Source organism: Ambystoma mexicanum, chromosome 2q, assembly GCF_040938575.1.
Source record: "Ambystoma mexicanum isolate Mex_15411 chromosome 2q, UKY_AmexF1_1, whole genome shotgun sequence".
Lineage (NCBI taxonomy): Eukaryota > Metazoa > Chordata > Amphibia > Caudata > Ambystomatidae > Ambystoma > Ambystoma mexicanum.
Genome location: NC_090924.1, coordinates 68,966,559 through 68,979,495, shown reverse-complemented (window position 1 = coordinate 68,979,495; position 12,937 = coordinate 68,966,559).

The window sequence follows — 12,937 nt, the reverse complement described above, 5'->3', positions numbered from 1 at the left end:
CTTCCTGCACCTCCACATTGACTATGTTGACATGATCAATGTATGTCAAGGATACAGGTACATGATTGTGGTAGTATGCTCATTCTCAAGGTGGATAGAGGCCGGCCCATGCTCCCATGCTGACGCCTTCAGAGCTGCAAAATTCTTAGTGAGGGAGGTTTTCCCAAGGTGGGGGGTATGCAAAGTGTTGCGGTCTGACAATGGCCCACACTTTGCCAATGAAATGTTCCAACACATCACTGCTCTCCTTGGTATAAAGCACAAGGTTGCATGTGCGTACCACCCACAGGCGAATGGCGTTTGTGAACGCCTCAATGGCCTCTTAAAAGAAGAAATAGCAAAAATTCAACAATCAACCAAGAAAAGCTGGCTGTACTGTCTCCCCTTGGCCCTATTTGAGTTAAGAAACAGGCCAGGGTCGGATCAACCCCTCACACCCGATGAGGTGGTGATCGGACACCAAATGCACCTCCCACTGACACCTCCATCAAGGGCTATAACAGACTGTCATTCGTCTCAGACTGTCTTTGGTGATGAAATGTACGAATACGTCTCTTCTTTGATTACTAGTGTTGCCTTTATCTCTCAACAGCTCGAGCGGAGGCGGGGCGGGTCGAAGAACACCCAGCAAGAAGAAGGAGCAAATGAAGAGCAGGAACAAGCAACACAGTGGACAGTAAGTGAAGGGGACAGAGTCCTCCTACGAAATTATAACCGCCGGTGGAACAGCCCCTGTTTTACTGGGCCCCACCTGGTGGAAAAAGCAGCTCCTAGAGCAGTCAAACTCTGAGACAAGAACGTGTGGACACATTTGCATGACATCAAGCCCTACAAAGATCAGACCCACCCTTGCGTCGATGACAGGGCCAACGCAGCAGCAACAGCAATAAGAGACAACGGCAGTACAGCCCCTGAACCTGAACCATCCCAAACCCCAAACACCTTCAAGGACTCAAGTGAACAATTGCCCATAGCCCACCCCATGATCACGAGATCCCAAAGTAAGAAGAACACTGCCACGATAAGCCCTGTCCAAACAAGCCACGCCCCTGCCGCCACCTAAATAAAGGACATTGCCTAACAAACTGCCAAATTACACCACACTTGTAGACACGTGCATGTTCTCTTTTTCCTTTTTGTCTCGCACATTCAGGTATCGCAAAGTACTGTTTATGTGTAAAAATAAGTGCAATAATTAAACGCTTAAGTTTTGCCCAGGGGTAAATGCTGCCCACAGATGATGATGCCCCTGAAGCACTATCGCACCAATTTGTATACGCCATAAAAAGACCAAAATATCTAAAGAAAAGGAAAACACGTGTGTATTATAACACGTTCGTTTTGGCCATAGAGCAACCATTCCCACATCTCCACAAGCACTTACCAGCCCTGAGAGATGGGACATTAAGGTACGCGTGGGAACAGCTTTTCGCCTGGGCATTAAACGACTACATGATAGGGAGAGCTTGAACTAACCAATTAATGCGCATTTTCTAGAAATTTTCAGGCGGTCATCTATATCATCAAAGGTAACAGGCTGCAGGACCGCAGCACAGGTAAGAAGAGAATGCCGGTGATATTAGTTATTGTAATAAAAATTATAGGCTGTTGTTTGTCACTGGTCTACTTGCTGCCACTGTCTGGCAGACACACTATGCTTTCGATGTTATGGCTGCACCTCCTACTAATAAACCCCCCACCACGGCTGCAACAGGTACAGTATCAGGTGGTACAAGTAACATAAGAGTAAACGGGAAGAGGGTTAAACTAGCACAGATATTGATAAAAATGGGGTAGACACATATCTTACAGAGTCCGCACACGTCTCAAACAACATGTGGTACCAGCACATGTACAAAATTGGTAGGGGGACCACTCAGGACAACTGCTATGTGTGCTCACTGATCCCATACGCCATGAGCGCATCCAGAACATTTGTGGCTACTGAAGTACCTGCAACATCAGTAGAGTGTCTGATATACCTGGCCCTGTTCCAAACAAAAGGATGTTTTCAAGGCAGAATGGCAATAATACAGAGGAAGACGAAGGACACATACCCGTATGAAAATAACTTCATCAAGAGACTCCCTATTTACAATAACTACTGGCAACTAACACAAGGGCTTCAGTATGTGACGGATGGTCAAGTAAAAGGGGAAACAAAAGAAGTTACATTGAATTCCCTACCATGTGAATGGTGTGCAAGAGAAGTTCCTGGAGTACTAGGGTGCTGGGAGGGACCACTGCTAGTAATATACGGAAAGGTGTACACGAAGGAAGGATGGACGGATGGGGTTGTGGGGAGCAATATGGTAACATTTACAAAGGCAACAGTGGCAAAGATGGATGAAGTAAACAACAAGTGTTACGACGGATGGATTAAGAGTGCAGGACTGGTAACATGGTTGGAGAAGGACAAGGATCCAGTAACTATACTCCCACTAACTGCACCTACACTTTGTTATCAACACAATGGAGACGTTCATGTTGAAAGAAACAGCAACTGCAAAAGAATAGTAATGATAAGTTAGGAGGGTGCCGGTACAGCAGTATTAATGGACCACTATTGGGCCTGCGTAGAAAAGGCATACCACAGCTTGCCGCCATCGTGGGATGGTATATGCACTATGGTACACATAAATGTACCATCCCTAGTAGTGCCACAGAAACATGTCAACCTGGGGAGCTTCCCTAAGATGGACAAAGGGAATAAGAGGAAGAAAAGATTGTTGAAGAATGGAGGAGGACAGGGAAAGAACGACACAACAATATTGTCGAGAGTAAAGAGACAAGGAGAACCACTGCTGCGGAACTACCTGTGGGGAAGATCGGAAACAGCACTTAGTGACATTCCACCGGGACACAGATTATTAGCAGGGCAGCAATGTTCTTTTCATCAATAATACATGCAGGACTGCAGGCGTATGCAAATGCGAAGTGGCTCCAGATAACAAGATGAATAAATTCCACCGTCAATGGATTCAATGCGATAAAAGAAGAATTGAGAGCAGTACGGATGGTAGCACTCCAGAGTAGGTATGTGCTGGATCTCCTTACAGCAATGGAAGGAGGAGTTTGTGCAAAAATTGGAAGATCGTGTTGCACATTTATCCCAGCCAACAATGCAGAGAATGGTACGCTTTCTGAGGCAGTATCACAACTTGCCAAGATGCACGCTAAAATTTAGATGAAGCAAAGGGTGTGAAGAGAGATGGTAGCTGGTTTTCCTACTTATGGTCTTGGATGCCATCTTGGCTGTCAGATGGGCTTAAAGTAATAGCTGGATGCATAATATTGGGAATGGCCGCCCTGTTAGGTCTGAGGTTGTGCAAAGCAAGGACAGTGAACACAACTGATGAAATGGTGGAAATGATCGGCATGCACGCCCTAATGCCAGCGGAAGACGATAAAAACACAGACATCATCATAAAAGAAAGAGAGAGGTTGTGCAAGCAAATATTAGAAGCAGACTTGCAGCCGCTATCAGTGAAGGTGGAGAACCCGAGGAACCCGAAGAATTATGTTGGGAAATGGGTCTACTGCAAACCAGGTGGTGGATGTGTGTACATGTACTGGTCATTTGAAGACAATGTGAACCAGTATGGACACCTAGCTGGAATAACAAAGGTGTGGAGACCACGCAGAGACAAGAGAGCAGATAGTTTTGTGGTCGGACAAATCGACCAGGGGGGGGACTGAAGTGGGAAAATGGGAAAGCACCCTCCCGCCATTTTCATCCAGACCCTGGCCCAGAGGATCACGGCCCAAGCACCCCGCGCGAGAGGAGTTTGACCCATTCACTTCCTTACGTGACGACAAGGTACCATGTGTCCATGGTCCCCACAAACAAGGAGCATGCCCAATAGCATGCCCTGGTCAAGCCAACGTCTGTGGCATGGACCAGCTCCACTAATGCAACAACCACAAAACCCAACATCGTTAGAGATGCCATGACGACATAGCCAACTGACAAGAACACATGTGCCACCATGCACACTGGTCACTCACACACCAATCTACACGAAGAACATACTCAGTGCTATGACGTAGCGGACTGGCACACTCACGGACATGCATCGTTGTTATTTTTCATATAGGCCTCCTACTGCACCTCAGAAACGTAAGATGCCTGAAGAGCTTGTGTATACGCTTGCAGACGCTTTGCCACCCCATACCAATAGAGACGCCATCATATATGTATAATGCTGCTTGTGACACTCTGTCATCCTGCGACACCCACATTATGGATTCTGTACCACCACCCTGAAGCTAGGCCCGAGTAGGCCGCAAGCAAGAGTCCCCAGGCAGGAGCCTCTCAGGCGGAAGTCCTCCCAAGACAAAAAGCAAAGCACTGACCATGCAGAACGAGGCCTAATGATAGCTCACCGCCAAGGCTGCAATGTTGCAACCCACATGCCGCGCTCTCAGTGCCAAGGTTACACCTGCCACTGCCAAGCGCCCCTCAGAGCCGAAATACAAATCAAATGCTCATAATCCTGCTCCAGCTACGGTCTTTCCACATGTGACCAAGCCGAACTGACAAAATGCCAAGCTCATGAGACAGAAAGTCGCTGGGGTCCCACGTCTGGGACACAGGTTGCAACAACGAGGTGACAAGTTAGACACCTACACCGATGGGAAAGGCGTGATCATCAGCCACTAGCAAGACCTGTCCATTGTCCACCATTAACACATAGTTGCACATTGTTGCCAGCAACAGGTACATCGCGAGCTGGGAACGGCGATGGTCCCAGGCTTGGGGGCTCGCGAGGCGACCAATCAGACTACAAGGGGCACCTCACTGACACCATTTCAGCTAGCCAATCACCAAGTGTCCCCTTGTAACCAATTTGTTGTAGCAACTTTTAGGGACAACCCAAGTGTACCACCTGAACCGTCCTTATACTAACCCTACCACTCGGGGATCCAACCCGAAGTGGCGATAGGTTTTGTGACGATTTTTCCCAGGTGGCATGAGTAGCGCATCATACTACGGTAAAAAGGGCCTGCGAGCCCCTCTAAGGATGAGGGCATCTCCCCGGATGCATAAGGGCCGAGAACAATCCCTTATGTTATTCTAATAAACAGCAGTAATTACTTGCTCTTGTGTGTGCCTCATACTCCTTTTGGGACGTGGGAGGAGTTGGGGCCTCCACAGCCCCGGAGGTCCGCGGATGGCTCTGCCGGCCCCCGGGAAATCACCCCGACACGGTGGATGGAGGCGAGATCCCCGTGTTGATAGACACTGGCACCTCTGTGAGTGTAATGCCTGTGGAACACTATGAGGGGTTGCCAGGTCCTCTGCCCCTAGCAAGGACAAAATTAAGATTTTTACTTTTGGCAGCAAACAACCGCTCCCACTGAAGGGAGCCTTTACATGAAGAGTGGTGCATGGGCCGAACACCATCAAGGTGAGATTCTTTGTTACCGACATCAGCAAGCACACTCTGTTAAGTTGTTCTGCAGCTGAGGTCCTGAAGATCGTCAGCTTCATATATGGGGTCGTTGTGAAGGATATCCATGAGTTACTGCAAAAATTTGAGGAAGTTTTTGCCGGCGTAGGTAAATTGAAAGGTGATCCCATCAAGCTGCATATCGATGAATCCATCCGCCCGTGGCCCTCAAACACAGGAGGGTCCCATTCAATCTCAGGGACCAAGTAGACAAGGAGATAGAATGTCTAGTGGAAATGGACATCATCGAGATGGTGGAGGGGCCAACCCTGTGGGTGTCTCCAATCATGGTGGCCCAGAAGGCAAAACAGCCAGATTCAGTCCGGATTTGTGTGAACATGCGCCTTCCCAACAAGGCCAACAAGCAAGGATGTCACATCACGGCCACCCTGGACGACATCATTGCAGAGTTACAAGGGGCAATATTCTTCTCCAAGCTGTACCTGAGAGCGGGCTATCATCAGGTGGTCTTGCACCCCTGAGTCGCGATACATCACGACGTTCATGACTCACAGGGGCTTGTATAGATACCCAGAAGTGGAATTCAACATCATTTGAGAACATTGTATTAGCAGTGGAGAAAATGTTTGCATTGCATCGGTTCCCGGAGGAGGTGTGTACGGACAATGACCCGCCCGTCCAAGGGGAGAGCTTTGCAGTCTGCTTAAGAGAATGCGAAGTCAGACACCGGAAGATCTCTCCGCTATGGCCCAGAGCGAATGGGGAAGCTGAGTGTTTCATTCAGACGCTGAACAAAGTATTCCGGATAGCCCATGGGCAGGGACATTCTCTGTATCCAGCCCTATATCATTTTGAGAATATAGGACCACTCCACACAGTTCCACTGGTGTTGCCCCAGCGGAAGCCATGTTCCAAAGGTGTCTGCGTGGTCTCTTACCAGGCAGTGCCGACAGAGAGCTGGGGGTGATCGATGAGGAGCAGGTGGCCGATAACCGTAGGAGGCGGGAGGGAGAACATCAGGAGGAAATTGCGACCGCCCAATATATCACTGGGGGATGAGTTGCTAGTCAGGAACCGGAACCCGGACGGCAAGATCTTGCTGCCCTATGACCCACAGCCGCTGCATGTTAAAAACCATGAGATGGAAACATTTGCTGTGCACTCATCTTCATTTACCATTAGATTGAAAATTCAAATGCTCCAATTGTCAATTCACTCAATTGAAAAATGGTCAAAACACTTGTCGGTTTGAAGATGTTTTAATCCTAAATCTGAGTTTTTTAGCAACTGAAAATATACCCTAGATACGTGTTTCACTGTCATTAAATGACTGGCAGATCTTCAGCAGGGGAAAAAAGCCTTTCCTTTGGCTTTCTCATACAAACTAATAAGATGCTTGTCAAAAATTTTACTTCGTTTGATATCTCAATGTTTCCTAAAGTTTTTCACTTTGAATTTAGCTGATATGAAAATTGCCTTTGGCCAATTGGGAAGTTTACCTTCAAGTTTATTCTCTTTCATACTACGTCTACGTGAGCAGTTGCTCTCCCTTCAGAAAACTAGTAATGTGATATTACAAAAATGGGTGAATTACACATGAATTACACGTGAATGGGTGAACAAGAAGAGAGATATTACCAATATCGCTCCTTGTTCACACATTCACGTGTTCTTTTTTTTGTTTTTACTTTTCTCACTGCCTCGAAGATAATTTTTTATGTACAACGCATTCAATCACGGTTTTCACAAAAGATACATGATTGTACGAAAAAGCCAGGGGGTAATAGTCTCTGGTGTTATGGCTCTGTCTGAAGCTGTTCATAGATATGTGTGTGCCTGTCTCCATTAGATGAACCCTCTTAATTGGCCTCCCGCCCTCCCCCTATGTTATCTCCCCGTGTTCTACCAATTTTTTGTAAAATGCTCCATTTCTTGGTGTGCGATTTTACAATAAATACATCACACACATAGGTGCTTTTCTCTTCTGCTGTACACCAATAATCAGCATGCAAAGTAATTGCTGTGTGTGTTTGCACCTTTATAGCAAGCAATCTCTATTTTATGGATGAGTTGCCATTTTAATATGGGGTCTTGAGGATATATACCCAAAGTGAGTGTGTGCTTTTTTAAATTAAAAACACAGCATTGTAGGGGAACTTGATAACTCAATTGCTGCAACACTTGTACAAAATCTAAGCCGGGTCTTGAAAATGGTTTGAACCCACCCCCAACCCCCTGATATGGGTTGGGATTGCTCATTACGCGCGCGCTCTCACACCAAAATTCACTTGGAGAAATTACACCCCACCACCTTTCAAAGTCACCAGCCGCCAATGGGTTTGAGCAATGAGTAATGCATATTTACAGGGTAACATAAATGTGCATAGCATGTGCATAGAATGATCAGCAGGCAAGCCTGGAAGAACACACAGAATAATTGTACAGACTCAGAAAAGCACACAACGGAAGACACAAGGATTAACATCAGGCCATCAGCAGCAGAGGCCGGTTCAAACAAGGAGCGCAGCTGCAGCAGTTGTGGTTTTTCTTAGAAAAGTCAGTGATAAAAGCATATCAAGATTTTAAGCATTTGCGCTCCCATTCAAGAGCTAGTTGTGTGCGGTGAAACATGCATTGTCACTGCTTGCAAAGCTTGACATTGCATTTGTGGGCACTGGTCAGAGAAGGAAGAGCAAGGAGTTAATCTTTGCCTCTTTGTGTCTGCGGCTCTTTCACTCGCTGTCCCTGTTTCTTTCTCTGAGAATTAAACGCTGTTTGTATACTTTCCGCTTCTTTTTGGCTCCCTTTCACCCAGGCTAGAAGAGTTATCTTTGCCCAGTGCTTTAAAGTTGGGAGTACGTATCGGAGAAAGGTCAGCTGTGCACGTTGCTCCTCTTTTGTTTGTACGTATGTAGGCTTATTGGGTATATAGTCATGCTACAGCGAAATATCACACACCCATAGAAAAGAATACTGTACAAATTCTGACAGAGCTCAATACCAACTCACTGACACTGCAATTGTACTGAATTCATATTGACTTCCAAATATTTCCAAGTACATTATATAAACTAATAAAAACATACATGGACCACAACAGGACCATGGCTCTACCCCCAGTGCACAACTGTATCTGTGAAACAATTGGCAAGGGATTTTCTTGCAACATACAACCATCAGCAGATACCTGTGTTACATCAATCACATCCTCCTGATTTGGACCAGGATAATGGATCCTGATATCACAGAAGCATGCCTGCTCTTCCCACTGCAAGAGGTGGTGAACCTAGCTTCTTCTGGCTCAGTATTCTCGTATGGGCAAAGTGTGCTTGCACTGTTGTTTCATTGATGCCCCTGCACTGCTTCTGCACTGGGAAAATAGCACCTACAGACCGTGCAGTTCCACTGCATACCTGCCCTGACTGGTGTAGGGGTGGACCCCTAATTACCTCAGTCCAAACCGGGTCCACCACCTGAGGAACGAGTACACATTTTGTACACAAAGCAAGTTTATTGTACAATTTTCCGGGGAGCAGTTAGATGGTGTTGCAGGACCAAACTAACCAGAGTCTCAACAAACCACATCAGTTGACATCCTTTATACAATTTTGCAACAGTTAAAACACTCGCCAATATTTTATTGCAATCCACCCCCAAACATGATTGGACAAAAACTCTTCAAAGAAATCACATCTTTTCCCAATTCCTACGTTTTCGTTGGCCAGTTTGATGTTAATAGTCATCTTCAGATCATATTCATAACACACCTCATTTTAGGATTCGTACGTAGTAGGTCATGATGTCAGCACATGGTTAAACATTGGAATTAAAACATAATTGATTACTAGCAATAACTGGCCTAGGGCCTTTAACCTTAAGTGTGTTTGCACATGGTCTGCTTAGATATTTTAGCAATACGATGAAGGCCGAATAAACAGGTTTTTCTTTGAAGTATTGCTTCTGATCTCATCTGCCCCAGACTTCTGGCTCCACTTAAGACATACTCATTCATGCGACCACCATTACAGCACATATAGCTTCTAGTTTCAACCTGTAAAAACAATTGACCGCCAGACATCCTGGCGTCAGGCCTCATCATTATTGCCAGTCTAAGCAAATGGTCAACCCCCTCTACGTGACATCAATGCAATGAGCAAGATTACATCTGTTCCCTTGCGGAACTGTTAAATCATAAACCTTCGTCAGTACGCAAACTGACCTTTTTACTAGATCACTCATTCTTTCTTCCATCAACCCACCTGACCCAGAAAACCAGAATGTCCCTGCTGCCTAAAATTCATTGTACAGCTGCTAACCACAAAGGTTGTGAAGTTACTCATTCACCTGCCCTCAGCCTTCTGAAAACCTGGCAAAGTCTACTGTGTTTTTGATTCATTTGTGAGATTCCTGAATTCACAATGTATTTGTATTATTGTGCATGCATGTTTTTACATTTGGTTGATTAAACATTTTATCTTTCTCCACTCATGCAAGCTAATATGTATCAATTTCTAGACCAACAGTAACACTACAGTAACATCTGCCATCCATAATTACCTACACTCGAGGTATATAAAATTGCAACCTCACACCCAATTTTCTGCCGCCCCAGTCATCAATATGGTGTGCGCAACATGAAACCTTTGTGATCATAGGGACCCTTCCTGTCCTCACCAACATTGGTCAACCACTCCAAGGCTCTGTTTGGGACCTGCAAGGCCAATAAAGTGGCACACTGGGAAGGTGTGTTGATCACTCAAAGCTGGTCTCAGGGAAATCCATCTGGGCTGTGATCAAATTCCAAATACAGAATAACATTTCTGCCCAGGAGGCCAGCACAAAGGCAGAAAACATGCCAGTTTCCCTCCTGTTGCTTAATAACAGTCCCTTGGCCCACCTGCTAGAAATGTAGAAGTAATCTTTGACCCCAATTTAGCTCTAATAACTCAAATCAAAGCACTAACCAAAGCCACTTCCCTTCAGCTATTCTAGCATCGCCATGTTCTCAGGTTTTTACCAGTGCGCTTTCACCAGCCGTGTAAAACTCACTGTACACATTCCCCCCAAATCCATTGCCTCATTTCAGTGGGTTCTGGCTCCCATTGGTTGATAGAATTGAATTCAAGATTGTGTGCTTTCTACATAAAGGACATCACCAAAAGCTGCTTCAGCTAAACAAAGAATTCTTTCTTACCAGCCTATAAGGTCAATCCAAGCCAAACCTTCTCCACAGATGGAAATGTGTTGGTGGCAGGCATTTATTGCTTTGGGGACTAAACTGCTTGTGTCTTGAAAAGCAAATCGTCTCATATTCACTCTGTAAGACACGCAACGCTTACCTCTTCACAGCGTAATTCAATTTCATGTGATTAAATAGCCCGTGCCAGGTGACAATTCGTCTGCATTCGGTGCTATAAAATGATTTCTCTCACTTGCTCCTGACAGACAGAATAACTATACCTGTATAATAGGGTTGAGCTCGGAGCCCAAACCTTAGGTCAGATTCTGTCAAGATCAGAGGTTTCCTTTCGTCCATTATCTACTTCATCTGCTCATCCAGCAGCAGAGAAAACACCCACTTTGAAGAAAAAGTTTTAAATGAAGTTAAACGGTTACCTGGACAGAGCATGAAAGGGAGCACATTATTCATTTGGGGCACAGACCCAATCAGAGCTGGTCATGCCACAGAAATGCCATGCAGATACAATCATTCGCTCTTCCTCTTCTTTGCTGCTCATCACAGCAGATAAGTACCACATGCGGCGTAAGTGTGGCACCCGCTCCACCGCCCCTCCCCCCACCTCCCACACATTTTGCACGACAATAAAGAACAGTGTGCTACATTGAGCCTGACATTTTGCAGGAGCATAAAAATGGCGCAGTTTCATTACACATCTTATTATTTTCACGTTCACCCTCAACACACAAATTGACCTTAGTAAGCAACCAACTGACCAGCGTTATGCCGGGGTTGTCGCCGCTCCTTTTTTGCAAATCGAGTGTTGAGCATACCCCCTTTCGATCATTCTCACGTTCCCGCCACAATTCCCCAACCTGGTCCATAAGAGGTTTGGCCCGGCAGCCAACGTTGCCTTTCTTGGGCTGAAAGTAGCAGCGTTCATGGCTTTGCCATCAAGGAATGGGGGAAGTCACTTTAATCCCTCAAGGCATCCCTGCTTTCCAGCACACAGTGGGCCCTTATCGTGGGGGATGTTTGGGAGGCGGGTGATCACGCCCCCTTTTTGCTTCTGCACAATGTCTCTATTTCCGCTTAATCAGCCTGGTCGCTTTCACCACGCCTCTGTGGCAATTTAACATGACAATGGGGAGCTCCCTCTTGTAATTCAGGTAATTACCATACCAACCATTTCACTTTCTTCTCTTGTCCCTTTAAAACCATAGCTGCACCCATAGCGTGTCCTCCTTACTGCAACAGTGGGTGGTTGCTTATTTCTTCATCATGCACCACGGGAGGAACACAAACAAGTGGGCGCTCGCTTCCTTCTTCTTGCTGACAGATTTTATCCATCAGCTGTGATTTTTGGATACCGAGGCTTGAGCCTCATTATTCCATCCTCTCGGGTTGAGTGTGTAGTTGTGAGCTTGATTTCTTCATGGTTTGTGTGAACTTGTCACAGTAGGGCTGGCTTCACAGGGTCTTCACCGCCATGGGCCGCGGGTAGCGGTCAAAATGGTTTGCTGCGGTGGCAGTGAGTCTCCTGATAAGAGGTTTTGCATTCTGATCCAGTCCTTGGCAGAAGTTCTTGTTCGCTTCACTAGATGTTCGTCCAACATCTCGATGTCCACTTCTCTGTGAAGGTCAGCTGTCCTTGGGAAGAGTGGAGCTCCAGAGGCTATCCGCAGGGCCTTGATCTGGACTTTCTGAAGACTCATCTGGTGTCGCTCCTGGCAGGTCATCAATGCTGGGGAAGCACACGTTAGGGCAGCGGTATTCAAACTGTGGGTCGCGACCCCCTAGGGGTCCGCGGGTGCATCCCTGGGGGGCCCTGAGATCTCATCATGATTTAAAAAAAAAAAAAAAACAGATTCGTAGAAATGATAGGGGTGGCTCACATGGTCGGGCTGAAGCATGAAACTGTCTCAGGCAACAATGAAAAAGTGACCCACAGTTGTAAATGGATATTCATTCCTTTAGTCACAGACTGGGCATCATTACAACTATGGCTGTATGGTAACAACGGTGCCGGTAAGCTACTGGCACCGTTGCTACCGTACCGCCATAGTAAGAGTTGTGCTTGCGTGTGCCTGCCAGCCCACCAGGTCTGACCTGGTAGGCCGTGCGGCACCCGCGAGCACAGTTCGTTGGCTGCACCGGCGCCGTTACGAACGTTGCCGGTGCATCCGAGCCCCCCCATTCCCATTGAGCCCTATAGGGCTCAATGGGAATGGGGATCTACCGGTACCGGTACCGGCACCCACGAAAGGTCAATTATGTCCGCCTAACTCGGCATGACCTGGTAATTGTTCATTGTTTTTATTTAAACATGTGTATGGATGCGTGT